General features: G+C 41.1%; 1 pseudogene across 1 annotated transcript in view; it reads left to right on the top strand.

Moving 5' to 3' along the window:
• LOC308676250 (microtubule-associated protein tau-like) overlaps positions 1–17194 on the top strand; it is a 296383-nt pseudogene that overhangs the window by 270722 nt on the left and 8467 nt on the right. Inside the window, exon 4 of the transcript in view lies at positions 8061–8167. The product of the transcript in view is annotated as a microtubule-associated protein tau-like (transcript). The remainder of the gene's footprint in view (positions 1–8060; positions 8168–17194) is intronic.

The following is a 17194-nucleotide window of genomic DNA, read 5'->3' as shown; positions in this document are numbered from 1 at the left end:
ACTGTTTTGTGCGCAGGCCTAAAAAAAGTTCAGTTTCTGTTTTACTTTCTCCTTCTGCCTGACTAGAGAATGTGGTCAGTCTAGGTCTTTTGTTTTCTCATTAAAAGTTTTACTATAGAATATGCCTTGGATTTCTTTTCTTTGATATTGACCATGCAAATGAACCACGGTCCATCCACCTCTGGTCGGACTGTTAATTGTTTCGCGACACTCTCGTACTGTATTGGGGTTTGGTATGCTGGTCTGACAGCCGCGGATAGGAAAGCATTACAGAGGGTGGTGAGCACAGCACAAGACATTGTGGGCTGTCCCCTGTCACCACTGGATGACATTGCCAGGGCTCACTGCCTTGGAAGAGTGAGGAAAATTCTCAGGGATGACTCACACCCTGGATGGTATCTCTTTACTCTCCTACCATCGGGTAGGAGATATAGAAGTATAGCCAGCTGTACCAACAGGCTGAAGAACAGCTTTTATCCATGGGCTGTTAGGCTCTTGAACGGGAAATAATTTTATAAACTTTATGCCTGATTGACTTGTGAGGCCGGTGTGTTGTGCAATTAGCTCACATGGTGTAATAAGATGGAGGGTTTGTGTCACTGTGAGTTGGGGGTGGGGGCATGAAGGGAGGCTCAGCCAATCTCAGTGTATACATGGTTGTACTTTGACAATAAAGGTTCATTCATTAGAAATAAACAACTCTCTAGAGGCCTGCCTTGCCTTGACCTAGAAGTCCTTCCTTGGTGTGGGCCAGACTTCTCTGCTATAGTTTAGAACAGGGGTGTCAAACTGCTGGCCTGCGGGCCAGATGCATCACGTGGAAGCCGTGCCCACCCCATTGCCGGCAATGGCAAAACTGTCCCGATATATTGCGTGACATCACAAGTTTGACATGTCTGGTTTAGAACATTTTTTAGACCTGTGGTAGGAGAATGCAATCTGCTGTGGGGAATAAACTTTATCCAGTAATTCTATTAAGTCTGTTGGGAGGAACTCCCCCATTTTGAGCTCTTCCAGCTGGGATTTCCGCAATCAGAGCTTGAACAAATAGAACAAGAAGCCAGCTGCCGGAAAGAGAGATGTGAAGACCTACTTGTTCGAACAAGCCGGCCTGGCCTGATGGGTGATGGGTTTGGATTTTAATATTGTTTTTAGTGCATTTTAACTTATTGTTGTTAGTTTTGGGCACTTTGTTTAATCTTTTTTAATATTTGTAGTCTTGTATTTTTATATGTTTGCCCTGTTCACCGCCGTGAGTCCTTCGGGAGAAGGGCGGTATACAAATAAAATTATTATTATTATTATTATTTAATCATGGAGATAAAAGTTGAGTGACAATTCAGCATGAATCCCCGGCTAGCTAGAAAGAGTGGTCCCCAAGCGTGAGTTTTTATACCTTTTCTTGGTTTTCAAAACTGTCATTTCTTTTTTTTTATTATTCAAGTTTTATTGGTTTTTCAATATTTACATATACATGTATTTGTGAAGCAATATGATGGTTGGATAGTGGAAAGTAACAAATAACAAGATGTTTGTAAATAATTCAGGTTGCATCAATAAAGATTCCCTCTCTGATTCCCTTAGTTTTCACATAGTCAAAGTGATCAAATTAGTACATTTCTAGATATGACCTAATCAATTAAGAAAGTTTTCAATGTAATTAGACTAATACATATCAAAATCCTGTTTTTAAGTTTTACCTAATTGCAATAAAATACTCTAAAGTGGCCTATAATATACAGAAGAAAGCTTACTTTTTGGGTAACCTACAATTCCCTATTTCAGTAAAGAATAATTCTCTTGTCTACAAAACTTACATTGTTCATTACAAATCATTCTTATGATTTAACAGTAAATTATAGTTTTCATCTTAACAAATCACCAATTGTTAGAAAAATTTTTTTGTCTTAACCATTCAACACTTATTAAAATACTATCTTATAAGATTCTATATTCTATAGTATAATTCAAAGTTTTATTCTAAAAGTTTAATTTTGTTTTCCTTTAAAAATCTAAAACCTAAATATGAAATCAGTTTATATACAGGTGAAACTCGAAAAATTAGAATATCGTGCAAAAGTTCTTTTATTTCAGTAATGCAACTTAAAAGGGGAAACTAATATATGAGATAGACTCATTACATGCAAAGCAAGATAGTTCAAGCCGTGATTTGTCATAATTGTGATGATTATAGCGTACAGCTCATGAAAACCCCAAATCCACAATCTCAGAAAATTAGAATATTACATGCAATCAATAAAACAAGGAGTGTACATAGAACAATATCGGACCTCTGAAAAGTATAAGCATGCATATGTACTCAGTACTTGGTTTGGGCCCCTTTTGCAGCAATTACTGCCTCAATGCGGCGTGGCATGGAAGCTATCAGCCTGTGGCACTGCTGAGGTGTTATGGAAGACCAGGATGCTTCAATAGTGGCCTTCAGCTCTTCTGCATTGTTCGGTCTCATGTCTCTCATCTTTCTCTTGGCAATGACCCATAGATTTTCTATGAGGTTCAGGTCAGGCGAGTTTGCTGGCCAATCAAGCACAGTAATCCCACGGTCATTGAACCAGGTTTTGGTGCTTTTGGCAGTGTGGGCAAATGCCAAGTCCTGCTGGAAAATGAAGTCAGCATCCCCATAAAGCTCATCTGCGGAAGGAAGCATGAATTGCTCCAAAATCTCTTGGTAGATGGCTGCATTGACCCTGGACTTAATGAAGCACAGTGGACCAACACCAGCAGATGACATGGCTCCCCAAATCAACACAGACTGTGGAAACTTCACACTGGACTTCAAGCATTTTGCAGTGTGTGCCTCTCCATTCTTCCTCCAGACTCTGGGTCCTTGGTTTCCAAATGAGATGCAAAAGTTGCTCTCATCAGAAAAGAGGACTTTGGACCACTGAGCAACAGACCAGGTCTGTTTTTCTTTAGCCCAGGTAAGATCCTTGTGATGTTGTTTGTTGTTCAGGAGCGGTTTGACAAGAGGAATATGACATTTGAAGCCCATGTCCAGGATCCGTCTGTGTGTGGTGGCTCTTGATGCACTGACTCCAGCCTCAGTCCACTCCTTGTGAAAGTCCCCAACACTTTTGAATGGCCTTTTCCTGACAATCCTCTCCAGGCTGCGGTCATCCCTGCTGCTTGTGCACCTTTTTCTTCCACACTTTTCCCTTCCACATAACTTTCTATTAATGTGCTTTGATACAGCACTTTGGGAACATCCAACGTCTTTTGCAATTACCTTTTGAAGCTTTCCCTCCTTATGGAGGGTGTCAATGATGGCTTTCTGCACAACTGTCAGGTCAGCAGTCTTCCCCATGATTTTGATTCCTACTGAACCAGACTGAGAGACCATTTAAAGGCTCAGGAACCCTTTGCAGGTGTTATGGCTTAATTAGCTGATTAGAGTGGGACACTTTGAGCCTAGAATATTGCACCTTTTTACAATATTCTAATTTTCTGAGATTGTGGATTTGGGGTTTTCATGAGCTGTACGCCATAATCATCACAATTATGACAAATCACGGCTTGAACTATCTTGCTTTGCATGTAATGACTCTATCTCATATATTAGTTTCCCCTTTTAAGTTGCATTACTGAAATAAATGAACTTTTGCACGATATTCTAATTTTTCGAGTTTCACCTGTATTTTTTAAGATTCCCCTTAGTCCATCAAAAAAGATTTTTTAAGTTCTGTCCTTACAAATCCAAAAAAAAGACAAGTCTAAATCTTTAAATCTAACTCTCGCCTTCCTTTTGTGCCAATCAGGCTTCCATCTTAGTGTCTTTAAATTCTCAGATGTGTCTCCCTTTCTTCCTCCACCTCTTATTTGAATCCACGGAGACCATCCAAATGACAGTTTTGCCAAGTTGGTGTCTGTTGTGATTCAGGGTCAGCCTGTGGGTTCGGCAGTTGGGTCGGACGAATCAGAGGAGGAGGGGGGTGTTGAAGAACTTGCTGAGGGGGTTGAAGATCTTGCTGATGATAGCCCTCAGGAAGGCCCCTCCCACTTGGTCACCATGGAGACCCAGCTGTGTGAGCCTGACAGTGTGGATGAAGATGACCCACAGCTGGCCCTGTTCAAGGACGCCCGACGCAGGAGGCAGTCAAGTAGGAGTAAACAGAGGAAGGCTGTGGGGCTTCTCGGAAGGAGGCAGAGAGAGGCCACGCCCTGAACTCTTTTTAAAGGGAATGTTTGGGGAGGGCTGGTTTGCTGAAAGCAACCGCTCAGATAGTGTTTCAAAGCTCCTGTATCTTGGTACGTGTCTTGTTTGTTTTTTGTAGTAATAAATTTGGCAGACGTCATTCCAGCCTCTTGCCGTTTATAAAGGGGTTGCCTTTTCTGCAGGGCCGGTAGCAGGCTGGTACAGAACAGTGTCCCCTTTATAATCATTGAAATAGTGCTTTAATAGCTCAGTTTTGGATGTTTGATGTAATTCTTATTCCATTTCCATCTGGGTTAGGTAGACCGTAGTAGCTAATGTTGTTATTGTTTGATTAGCTGAATCCTCAACATACTGTATTTGAAGGCCTTTGATATCTTCGCTCTTAATGTTGCTTTCTTCCGGTGCTGTTGTTTTTTGAACTGTAAGTTTTGTAGTTAAAGTTGGAGTTTGGACTTCAAAGTTCTCTGTAGGCTGTGTTTGTTGCTCTTTGAAGTCTCCTATTTCAGTGTTAATTTCCAGTTCTTCTATTTGTTTTTGGGTTGACAGTTCATCATTTAAGGTCAAAGTTTGGTCTGGTGGCTTTGAGTTGTCAGGTTTATCATGCAATTTGGTTTTAATTTGCTCAGTTATAGCCAAGGTTGTGTCCAATATCAATTTGTAGTTAAGTGGTGGGATATAGTCACCCATTTCGTTAGTGTTTACAGCTAAGTCTTCCATGGAGGCTATTTTAATAGAAGTAAGTAATTTTCCACCTCCAATGCTCCTAAAAGTTGTTTTCAGTGCCAGGTGTTCCCACACTTGTCTTTGAAGATAATATCAAGGACAATTCTGTTATTCAGTCAGCTGTCAGAATAAGCAAAAGGTTTACTTGCAATTCCAAGTTTAGCCACAGGATGTCATCAGTAGCATATAGAATAAGTTGTAAAATTCTTTTTTTCCCCAAATTAATATAAAGTTTTTATATAATTAGTCCATTCTTTTTTCCTTAGTTCACATCTTAAACAGAAAAAAGGGTAGTAGATCCCCACAAAAATATGAGCTTTTAAATAGGTAAGAATGAAATTGCTTAGTTTCTTTGCTTAATCAGATGGTGTTCTTTTTTTCTTTCTTCGCTTTAAGGCTTAAAATGTTATTCCCCCAAGTATACAAAAGCTGTTTTTTCAAAAAAGGGGGGGAGAAAATTTTCAGAAAAGTCCCACAGGCAGGCAGTTAGGGGGATAAGAAAGGAAAGGTCTCACCCAAATCCTCCAGATTGCTTCGTTGTGCTAGATGGTGCTTTGGCTTTCGGCAGGGAACGGCTTAATGATCGGCCATGTTGATGGCCGGTCTCTTCTTCTTCGGGCCAAAAGGAGCTGCTCCGGATTCAAGCGGAGGGCTGCCGCCCTTCCACAATCACAGGAGGGCCTCCTTGCGGTGGTCGCCCCTCAAGGGCAACTTTCGACCCTTTTCAGGGTCCTCCAATGAAGAAAGATCGGATGGCAGGGAGGGAGCTCTCTCTGCATGTCCGAAAGCACCGCGCGTGCAAACCGGAAGCCTCTCAAAACTGTCATTTCTGATTTGTGGTTTCAAAACTGTCATTTCTGATTTGTGGAGCAGTGTCTATTGATGAGTTAATTTATCAGGTATTGCTCAGGAAAAAGGTTAATCCTTACCTCAGGAGATAATGTGATGTGTTTCTAGTTGTTATCTATTTATTATTATGTTCTTTTTGAGTTCTTGTTTTAATCCTGTCAGTCTTAATTGCTGATAGCTGGTCTCACATTCCTGCAGTTAAGCTTATTTTAAATGTTTAAGCTGACTCTTTGTATCTGGTATGTTAAGTGTTCGTTCGCCTGGGGCTGTTTAGCTTGGACCTGAGTCGGACTGATTTTCTTTGCATTGTGGGTGGTGGGTGGTTTTCCTGTATTGGCTAATGTATTTTGTTCAATTAAATTATATCCTTTTACTGGGGTGAAGGGGGTTTCTCATCAAGTCTTATACAGTATAAGCTCTGTCTGCTCTTATTTATCTGTATAGGGCTCTAGAAAACAGTAAGCTAGAGAAAGGGGGCAAAAAATGGTGTTCATCAATTTAGATTATTAAAAGTGCTGCATACAAATTTCCTACAACCTTACCAACATTTAATTTTAAAATTATTTCCCTAAAGCTGTAGCTGTTACTGAGAAAAGTTTTTTCAGTTTGAAGCACAAGTTCAATATACTCTAATTTGATTTTCCTTCTTGCCTTCCAGTAAACCACTCACATTTCATTATTTTGCACTTAGAGCAAGCATTGTGGCTGGGCTATTACTACCACTACTATTTTAAGGTTTTACACTTAGCCTCACAATTGCCCCAGCATTACTCAGGAATTTAAAAGAGCCAAAAGAAACTCCTGAGCTGAGGTTTCAGCAAGCAAACAACTTTTATTTTGATCAAACTAGAGTTGGGTGGCCACATCTCTCTTTGTGACTATTAAATATTCAGTTCTTGTAGGCATTAAGCAAGACGAGGTGTTCAAACAGCAACAAGTTTATTATGAGTCAGAACAGAACAGAAGCAAGCTAATAGCTGCTCCGCAGCTATTTATACGGTTGGCCTCTAGGCGGCGACCAATAGATTTAAAGTAGCAGTTTCCCACCCCAAACCTACTTAACAGGCTGGAGACAGCAAGTCTAGCTCAGCCCAGCAACTGTTACATAACATACAAAAATAGGTCAGCCATTAAGCAAGCAGTTAGACATAAAGCAAGTGATTTAAACAGATAAGGCCAATACATTACAGTGACTGGTAGAGAGATGAAGGCAACAACCAGGAAAGATGTCTTCCACCTTTTATAACTTTCCAGAACAAAGAGATCTGGTCTTGGTACTAGGAACCAAAACGTACAGAAAAATAATTCCAAGATGATGACTCATACACAGCAACCCAGCCTCCTTTTCCCCCTCCCCTTACCATGCTACATTTGCTTTTATATAACTAATTTTCCAATATAAAGCACCTACAAAGCTGCTTGCATATATATATATATATATATATATATATATATATATATATATATATATATATATATATATATATATATATATATATATATATATATATATATATATATATATATATATATATATATATATATATATACATATATATATATATATATATATATATATATATATATATATATATACATATATATATATATATATATATATATATATATATATATATATATATATATATATATACGCGGTGGCTCAGTGGGTTAGGATGCTGAACTTGTCGATGAGAAGGTCGGCAGTTTGGCAGGTCAAATCCCGAGTGCCGCGTAACAGAGTAAGCACCTGTTACTCGTCCCAGCTTCTGCCAACCTAGCAGTTTGAAAGCACGTAAAAATGCAAGTAGAAAAATAGGGACCACTACGGTGGGAAGGTAACAGTGTTCCATGCGCCTTTGGCATCTAGTCATGCCGGCCACATGACCACGGAGACGTCCTTTGGCTTTGAAACGGAGATGAGCACTGGCCCCTAGAGTTGAAAACGACTAGCACGCACGCATGTGTGGGGGAACCTTTACCTTTAATATATAATTACAAAGTAGCACTACTAATATCAATATTACTAACATAAACCTTAAGCATGATAAAATCCCTTCACTATAACGCTAAATGGAATATAACCATAAAACCTGAGATCCACAATTTCTTCGTAAATCAGGTGAGACTTGCATAACTGAATTTGTTTATTGGAGCACAGCTCATATGCTCATTCAGATGCTTAAATGGACAAACAATACCCACTTGAGGAAAGAAGCAACACAAACCCACACATACTGTAAAAGTATTTCCCCAAAAGTCATCATTATATAATCCTGTTGATATCTCTTAATACTGCTCATTTTTTCCTTAGGTGGTGGACAGGTGGAGGTGAAATCTGAGAAACTGGACTTCAAAGTGCAATCAAAAATTGGGTCATTAGATAACATCATCCATATCCCTGGAGGAGGAAATAAGAAGGTAAAAACATTTTCCTCTTGCTGTTGTTTAAATTTCTTTAGGTTTGCCTAGAAAGCTGTAGATCAATAATAATTGTATTAAGCTTTTGAGAAATACTATATCAAATCTTCTAATGTCTGGAATGGTGCTAATTTAAGTTTTAACACAATTCTTACTAGGACCCAATTTTCATAATGCAATATCTGTAAATATCCCCATTGCATATTGAAGCGTATTAAAACATTGGCTAAAGCAGCAGCTTTTCCTAATTGTAAGGAAGCAACTTGAAGTGCTAACTAGATACTATATAAAAGCTCACATAGAGTTCTAATGTTGATCTCCCTCAAAAATGGGTGGCAAAGAAGAAATCGGTAAGGCACACAGCATCCTTTTCCTTGTACAAAATGCATTCTCCAGAGAAGGCATCTCTTCATATTTCAACAAGGCTACCACACTGTGGAAGCATACCCAGCAGGTTGTTGTCAGATTTACTTGTTCCTTTACAAGAGTGGATATAGAGACAAGTTTGGTGAACTGAAACTGAAGATGTCTATGGAGATTCTCAATTATCCAGGTCACAGTGGTCCCAAATGTGCTTTTTCCAAAAGGCAACTGGACTTTGTTGGTTTTTTGTTTGAAAACGTTTCACTTCCCATCCAAGAAGCTTCTTCAGTGCTAACTGACTGGTGGGGAATGGAAGGATTTATATTCCTTGCAGTCATCTGGTCGTTAGCACTCTGAGACTCCTTCAGGCCACCTGAGGGTTTATCTGTATACTCATAGTCACCTGAATCAGAGTGAAATGGGTGTGGAACCTTGGGACTGCTGAAAGGACTGTGTTGTAAACAGGAGATAGGTGGTATCATATCCCTCCCCCTCTGTTGAAGGAGGAATGTTCAATTTTAACATAAATGACTTCTTTGACTCTTTCAAACCAGTGGTTCTCTCTGTCCAGAATGTGAACTTTGCTGTCTTCAAAAGCATGGCCCTTGTCTTTCAGATGCAGAGGGACTGCTTAATCCTGTCCTGATGACAATGTTGCTCTGTTTGTTCTCTTCTTTGTCTGTTATGAAGAAGCTTGTGGGAAGGATCTATAAATTTGTATAAATTGTATTAGAAATGTTGTATAAGAAATACATATTGACTAACCTAAGCTTTAACAAAGTTACCGATCAGTGAGACAAAGTTGCCATTAGCTGACAGAAGCCTCAGGAGAAGGGGAGGGGGGAAAGCCAATAAGCAATAATAGAAAGGAAATCCTTTAAACTCACAAGGAAACATGAGAATTAATTAAATACTTGTTTTAAATTATAAAAACAAACAAACACAAAAAACTTAATTTTCACTATGTAAACTTAATTATAACATTTATAGTTTAAAGGAAAAGATTCAGCCATCACTTGATTTAATCAGCTCTTTTTCCAGGTTAATAAGAATGCTAAAAACGAACAAGGAAACCAATTAAGAAACTGATTTAGAATACTATAAATATTGTTGCTAGAATGTTTCGTATTTTGTAGTCTACCTTCCATGGGCTTTGACTCTTGGAAATAAAACTTCCTCCTCTTCAAGTAGCATCAGCATTTTTATTTCCTTTCGCTGCTGAAATCTGGACCAGATTTTCCTTCTCACAAGCTCCTGCTGGATCTTTTTGTGGATTTGATGAAGGCCCAGTTGGGATAGCCACAAAGTTTTAAGGGCTTCCTTGATGTGTTTTTGTTCTTTTTCTTTCCCCTCTTTGCTGGTAGGCAAACCTTTAACCTGGTAGGGTTCTGATTACTCCCAGTTTGTGCTGCAGTGAGTGGTGAGAATCAAAATCTAAATACTGATCTGTTTGTGGGTTTTCTGTATAGTTGAAAGTTGAGGCTTCTGTCTTCCTTGATGTGTACTGCACAGTCCAGGAAGGCCAAAGAATATAAATCCTTCCATTCCCCACTAGTCAGTGCTGAAGAAGCTTCTTGGATGGGAATTGAAATATTTTCAAACAAAAAACCAACAAAGTCCAGTTGCCTTTTGGAAAAAGCACCTTTGGAAGCTGAAGATGGTTACATAGTACTAATATACTATTATAGTGTTTCTCAACCTTGGCAACTTCAAAATGGGTGGACCTTGCTGGCTGGGAAATTCTGGGAGTTGAAGTCCACCCATCTTGACGTTGCCAAGGTTGAGAAACACTGAACTTTTGGTTTTGACTTTATGATCCCATCTTCCCACCTCTCTTCTCTTTCTCAATGTAATTTTTAGACTGTGTATTGATACTCTGTTCTGTTCCCCCTCCCTCAAGGTACAAACAAACAGACACGCAGGTACAAAACAAAAGGGTTAAGTCTTTATACCACAATATAATTGCTGTCCGATAAAGTCTTGGCAGCAAGCTATGCACAGTCAGCCAAAATAGGTTAGTTATCTCAAACGTTCGCTGACATGAGATAACTGCCAACAAGAAAGTCCAAGAAAGTCCAGACAAACAAACCAAAAAGCAGAGATGAAGAAGCGTAGGCACGAAATCCAGACCAGGGTTCACACAGGTAGAGAAATCCGACAGACGTGACCAGAAGCTGTGGTGAATTAAATTGTTCGTCACAAAGTTCTGAGAGCAGCCACACCCCCTTTTGTACCTTATGGGGTGTGGCTCAATGACTCAGCTACTCCCTGGCCCTCCTACGTGACCTATGTTGCTGCAAACGCTTGGCCCTGCATCTTTCTCGAGGGTCTAGCCATGAGTCATCTTCACTAGACTGTATTTGCTGCACCTGCTTGAGCTCCCTCCCAGCCTGGCTACTCCCAGGCTGCTCCTCTCGGCCTACAGATGGAGACGGAGGCCTTGCCAGAGAGGAGGGCCCCGGCGAGGAAGGCCTTGCCAGTTCCTCCCCATCATCCTCAGAGTCCTCTTCCTTGGTTAGGACAGGCGCGGGGGTCAGGGTGTCACTGCGTGTTTTTTTAGTTTTGCCAGCTTCGCTCATTTCTACTTGTACATCTTTTTTCTGCTCTGCACCTGTGTATTATCTTATCATGTAACCATAGTGACTCCAGCTATGTCCAGCCATGTTTTGGTTTTAAACTGTTTTGTGCGCATGCCTAGAAAAAGTTTCCCACAGTTACTACTTTACTTTGTTCTTCTGCTTGATGAGAGAATGTAGTCAGTCTAGGTCTTTTGTTTTCTCATTAAACAAATTTTACTATAGAATATGCCTTGGATTTCTTTTCTTTGATATTGACCATGCAAATGAACCACGGTCCATCCACCTCTGGTCGGACTGTTAATTGTTCCGCAACATTTGGTCCCCGAGGATGGTTTATTTTTATTTTCAAGATTTATTGATAGGCAATTAGCCAGGCAGTTAGTCCGGCACTGAGGAGGCTGTGATTAATTGCTGCAAATATGCCGAGGAAAAGGAGAAAGAAGAAGGCCGGTTATCTCTCTGCTGAGGAGGAGGAAGCCGTTTTACAGAGAGATATCCCTTCAAGTTTACAGACTCCGTTGGCATCGGCTACATGTCTTGGAGAAGCAGCCTCTGAGCCAAGGTCAGTTTCACCATTTTCTGTTTCTACAGACTCTCAAGCTGGTGCCCCAGCAGTAACCTCTGCTCATGGGGATCAGGCTGATTATGAGAGATTTGGTGCTAGACCTAAGGCTTCACTAGGGAAGGAGGTGAGCTATTATCCTCCAATCCCTGAGCAAACTGTGCAGGAGAAGGCTTTGCAAAGTTATTATGAACAAATTGAAGTTTTTGAGAAAGAGCTGCAAAACGCAAAGTTGTGTGCAGCATGGTATAAAAAGCATGGGAGAGCCTCTGCTGGCATTCAGTTTTCAGAATCGGCCATTTTGCCTCCCTCTTCACAAGCAAAGCCACACCCACAAGGGATCGCCATTTTGCCTTCTTCCTCAAAGACAGAGGCACGCCCACAGTGGAATCTTGTGTCAGACGAATGGGAGCCTGACTGCCTTCTGTGTCAAATGACACGTGAGGATACAATGGTGCCTGAATCTAATGTTATAGCACCGTCTGCTGGTGAATCTGTTTTACAAGATGCATTTCAAAGAATGCAGAATGCATTTTCACAGATGTCCCTTCAGCAGGCATCACTCCAAGCTGCCACACCTCCTCATTCATTGGGAGCTTCAGCTAGAATGCCTATTAAGCCTGCTACTATTAAAGTTCCTGTCTCAGATGGAGCACAGCAGCCTTCACCCCAAGTGCAGCCTCCACTGGTTCCTCAAATACAAAGGCCAGTGCTAACTGCAGGCCAACTTACTGTAGCACCTCAAGCGCCAGCACCTTCTTCTGGCCAGGGTGGCATTGCAGCTCAAGTACAGCCACCCCCAGCACCAGTACCTGTAGCAGCTTCAATGCAACTGCCGCAGGCCCTGGCTCAGGCACCACTGGTGCCCCCTGCTGGCTATGTCCGGATGGCACAGCCTGCACAACCTGCGCCTCCTGCAGGCCAAGTCCCAATTGCACAACCTGCACAGCCAGTACCCCAATTGCATGTTCCTCAACAGGCACCCTCTATTGTACCACTGGCTGGTGATTCAAAACTGAAGCGGTCAGGACAGAATTACAGGGCATGGGTCAGTGAAGTTGGACTTTTGCTTCGTAGAGAAGGTACCCATGTGATGGTGTTTAATCCTCCTGCCCAAACATGGCCTCCTGACATATGGGACTTGAATAATAGAGCATGCACAACATTATTGATGTCCATGGACACTGAATTGCAGCTCACATTTTCACAAGATGCAACTGCCCAACAAATTTGGGCTCAATTAGAAACATGTTACCGGCCTACGTCCATTGAGTCTACCTGTTTGCCTTTGTCTGAGTTCCATGGTTCTAGATTAAAACCTGGTGAGCATATTGGAGAACACTTAACTAAAATGAAAGGAATACGAAAAGAACTGGGTGAAAAAGGCTATCCTATTGATGACTTTCAAATGATCAGCATTATCATTAACTCTTTGAATTATGAATGGAAAGATGCTATTTCTAAGATTAATCAAGTGCCTATTGCTCAACGCACAGTGGATCATGTATGCAGAATTTTAACCAAAGAAGAGGCACTTATGCAAGCCGCGCCACATTTAAGGGAACCGCCTGCATCAAGAGCTCCTGTGAGGCGTCCGTTCCGTGGAAGAGCCTACATTCCAAGGATGCCAAGATGCTACATCTGCAATCGTGTGGGACATGCCACCCGGGATTGTCCCCAACGGTTCCCAGCGCCCGCCATGTACCAGCCCAGAGGAACAGATTCCAGAGGAGGCAGAGGTATAGGTGGATGACAAGGTCGTGGTCGTGGTCCCAGGCGTGATCCTCAAGCTCCACTTGCCACATTGGTTATAACCAACAATCCACAGCCTCAACCAGAGTACGACAGACGCCTACTTTGGACTTTGGACAGTGGAGCAGCATTACATGTTACCTACAGAAAAGAGCTTTACACAGAGATGCACGAGCCTGAACCTGAACTTTGTGGACTGTACTCTTTTTCAAATCATCCTGTTCAGGTCATGGGAAAAGGAACTGTTTATATTGAAGAGCTCGGTGCATTCATTCCCGATGTTTACTATGTACCATCAGCTAATAGTAGTTTGCTTAGTCAGAGTCACTTGTCTAGGGTGTCAAAATTCCAGGTACACCATCTCAAAAAAGCAAGTTATGTACTTAAAGATGGAGATATTGTTGCTGAAACCATGTTGATTGGTGGTGTTTATTACATCAAACCAAAGTCTAAGCCGCAAGAGCAGGCAAGTATACAAGCTCCAAAAAGGGAGAGCACAGGCCCAGTGAGAGATGTCCCAGAGAGAGATCCTGTTGCTACTCCAAAGGATCCTAAAGCCAATAAAAGGACAAATAAGACACAGGTTGCTCACAGCAAGCCTGGGGTCCCTAATAAAAATGCTAATGTTGAGAATTCACTAACAGGTAAACCTTTGCATTCCAGGTGTATCCATAAGTGGCATAGAAGATTGGGTCATGCCAGTTTCCGTGTTCTGAAGAAGATGCCAGAGTTCGCAAGAGGTTTGGATCTAAAGGGGTGTAAGGTGTTCTTGGACTGTGCTGTCTGCAAGAAAGCCAAATCTAAAGCAGCAGCAATTCCAAAACGCGCTACACGCCTGTCAACACGCATTTTTGATTTGGTACACACTGACATAGTGGGTCCTTTTGCACCAACAATTGGTGGTAAAAGATATTTCTTGACAATTGTTGATAATTACTCTAGATATGGTTATGTATTTCCTATGAGAGAAAAATCTGAGACCTTTCAGATCTTTAAAGACTTTGCCAATCTTGTCTATACCCAATTCAAAGTCAGCATTGCCAGAATTCAGAGTAATCGTGGTGCTGAATTCATGTCTCAGCATTTCCAGGACTGGATGCGTAAGAGTGGGATACTACAACCAGACCTCAGCTCCTTACACTCCGGCTCAGAATGGAGTGGCAGAATGCAGAAATGGAGTTCTGCAAACCCTGATGCGTTGCCTCCTTGAAGATGCTAACCTCAGTCTTCCATACTGGGGTGAAGCTATCAAATATGCTAACCATATCATCAACCGCACTTGGAGTAGTGTGATAAATCAGACCCCTTATTTCATGTTATATGGACACAAGCCTGACCTCTCACATCTCCATATTTTTGGTTCCTATGCTATGGTCAATATTCCTTTAGCCCAAAGAAAGAAAGGGGGTCCTGCAGCAAAAAGGATGAGATTTATGGCCATTGATGATAATTCAAAATAGAGCAAATACATGGACTCTCATCACGTCGTAGTCATTTCACAATCTGCTATTTTTGAGGAAGATGCTGACTGGTCCAGGATTCATTCTAACGATCCTGGAGTTTATTTTCATAGAGATGCTGCTGCTGATGCCACGCAGCCTGATGGTCGAGATGCACAGGCGAATGTTCCTTCCACGAGTTCTTCTCAACCCATTGTTCCGTCTTTGCAAGCCACCGATGCTGCCGCTGCCGCTGGCGACGATGACGAAGACCAGGACAAAACGGAAGAAGGATGGACGGTTGTTCCGAGATGTTCCAAGAGGACCACAAAGGGAATTCCACCAAAACGGTATTCGTGGCAAGTAACGAAAGCACCTTTACCTTTGATTTGTAATGTTACACTTCCTCCTGAGACGTTCACACAAATCAAACATCTTCCTGAATCAGAGCAAGATAAATGGTTTGAGGTAATGCAGGCTGAAATGGACAGTCTAAAGAAACTTCATGTGTTTACACCTGCAAGCCCTCCAGCAAACAAGAAAGTTATTGGCACTCGATGGGTCTACAGAATTAAAAAGAAGCCGAATGGTGAGTCGCTGTACAAGGCTAGACTCGTAGCCCAGGGTTTCGCTCAACGTTATCCTGAGGACTATACAAATACCTATTCACCCACAGTGCAGACTGAGAGTGTGAAAATAGCCTTAGCCACTGCAACTATCCTTGGTCTAGAAGTTTTCCAGTTTGATGTTGAAACAGCTTATCTACATGCTGATCTTGATGAAGAGATTTATGTCAAAGGTCCTCCAGGTTTCCGACAGCAAGAAGGGGATACTTGGTTTCTACACAAAAGTCTTTATGGTCTGAAACAGTCTGATTTAATGTGGTACTTATGTCTTTCTGACAAACTAAATTCAATGGGCTTTATTAAGTCCGAAACAGATGAATGCGTGTTTACAAAAAGATCTGATAATAGGTATGAGATAATTCTTGTTTATGTTGATGATATTGTTTATACTGGTCCAAATAAGCAGATGAGTGAATGTTTTGCTAACGCTTTACAACAGTTTTTCACATTGAGGTCTTTAGGACATATTAACACTTATTTAGGTGTTCAAGTTACCAAAACTCAGAAGGGGTTCAGTCTTACACAGGAAGATAAGATTGAACAACTATTGCATCACTGCAACATGAAGGATGCTAAACCTGTGAGTATACCCATGCAAACTGACTTTCACAACTTGACACATGAACCGAGTCCTGAGTTCGAGGATCAAACACTTTATCGCTCAGTCATTGGGTCGCTGCTATATATTAGTAGTTGGACTAGACCTGACATTGCACTTAGTGTTAATCTCCTATCACGACATGTAGGCAAGGCAAAACAGTTTCATTGGACATGTGTTAAGAAATTATTGAGATATCTAAAACACACAAAAGACATGAAGTTATTGTTAGAACCCACACATATTGACTATGCAGAGTTATGTTGTTATGCAGATTCAGATTGGGCAAGTGATAAGAAATCACGTAAAAACACTTCAGGTTATATGATGTTTTTGAATGGATGTCCTGTTTACTGGCATGTGCGTAAACAGAATTTTGTTTCTTGTTCCTCTACAGAAGCTGAGTATGCTTGTGTTTCAGATGCATGTAATTCTCTAACGTTTTTTGATGCCTTAATCACAGATATCTGGACACCTCCAATTCAACCAATCACTGTGATGGAGGACAACGAATCTGTGGTCTATATATCTGAAAATCACTTTACAGGTTCCAGGTCTAGACACATTGACATCCGTTACCAAAATATAAGACAAGCAGTTAAACAAGGTTTTGTCAAATTGCAGTATGTGCCTACACATGACCAAATTGCTGATATGTTGAACAAGCCACTTCCTACAGCCCAACACGAGTATCTGCGCAAGAAGATGTGCCTTATCTGATTTTCTGCTTCGCTGACAAAAGAAGGGGATGTCACTGCGTGTTTTTTTAGTTTTGCCAGCTTCGCTCATTTCTACTTGTACATCTTTTTCTGCTCTGCACCTGTGTATTATCTTATCATGTAACCATACTGACTCCAGCTATGTCCAGCCATGTTTTGGTTTTAAACTGTTTTGTGCGCATGCCTAGAAAAAGTTTCCCACAGTTACTACTTTACTTTGTTCTTCTGCCTGATGAGAGAATGTAGTCAGTCTAGGTCTTTTGTTTTCTCATTAAACAAATTTTACTATAGAATATGCCTTGGATTTCTTTTCTTTGATATTGACCATGCAAATGAACCACGGTCCATCCACCTCTGGTCGGACTGTTAATTGTTCCGCGACACGGGGC

Source organism: Vipera berus (genome assembly GCF_964194415.1).
Source record: "Vipera berus genome assembly, chromosome: W".
NCBI lineage: Eukaryota > Metazoa > Chordata > Lepidosauria > Squamata > Viperidae > Vipera > Vipera berus.
The sequence above is the reverse complement of the archived record's forward strand: the minus strand, read 5'-3'. Positions and strand labels throughout refer to the sequence as shown.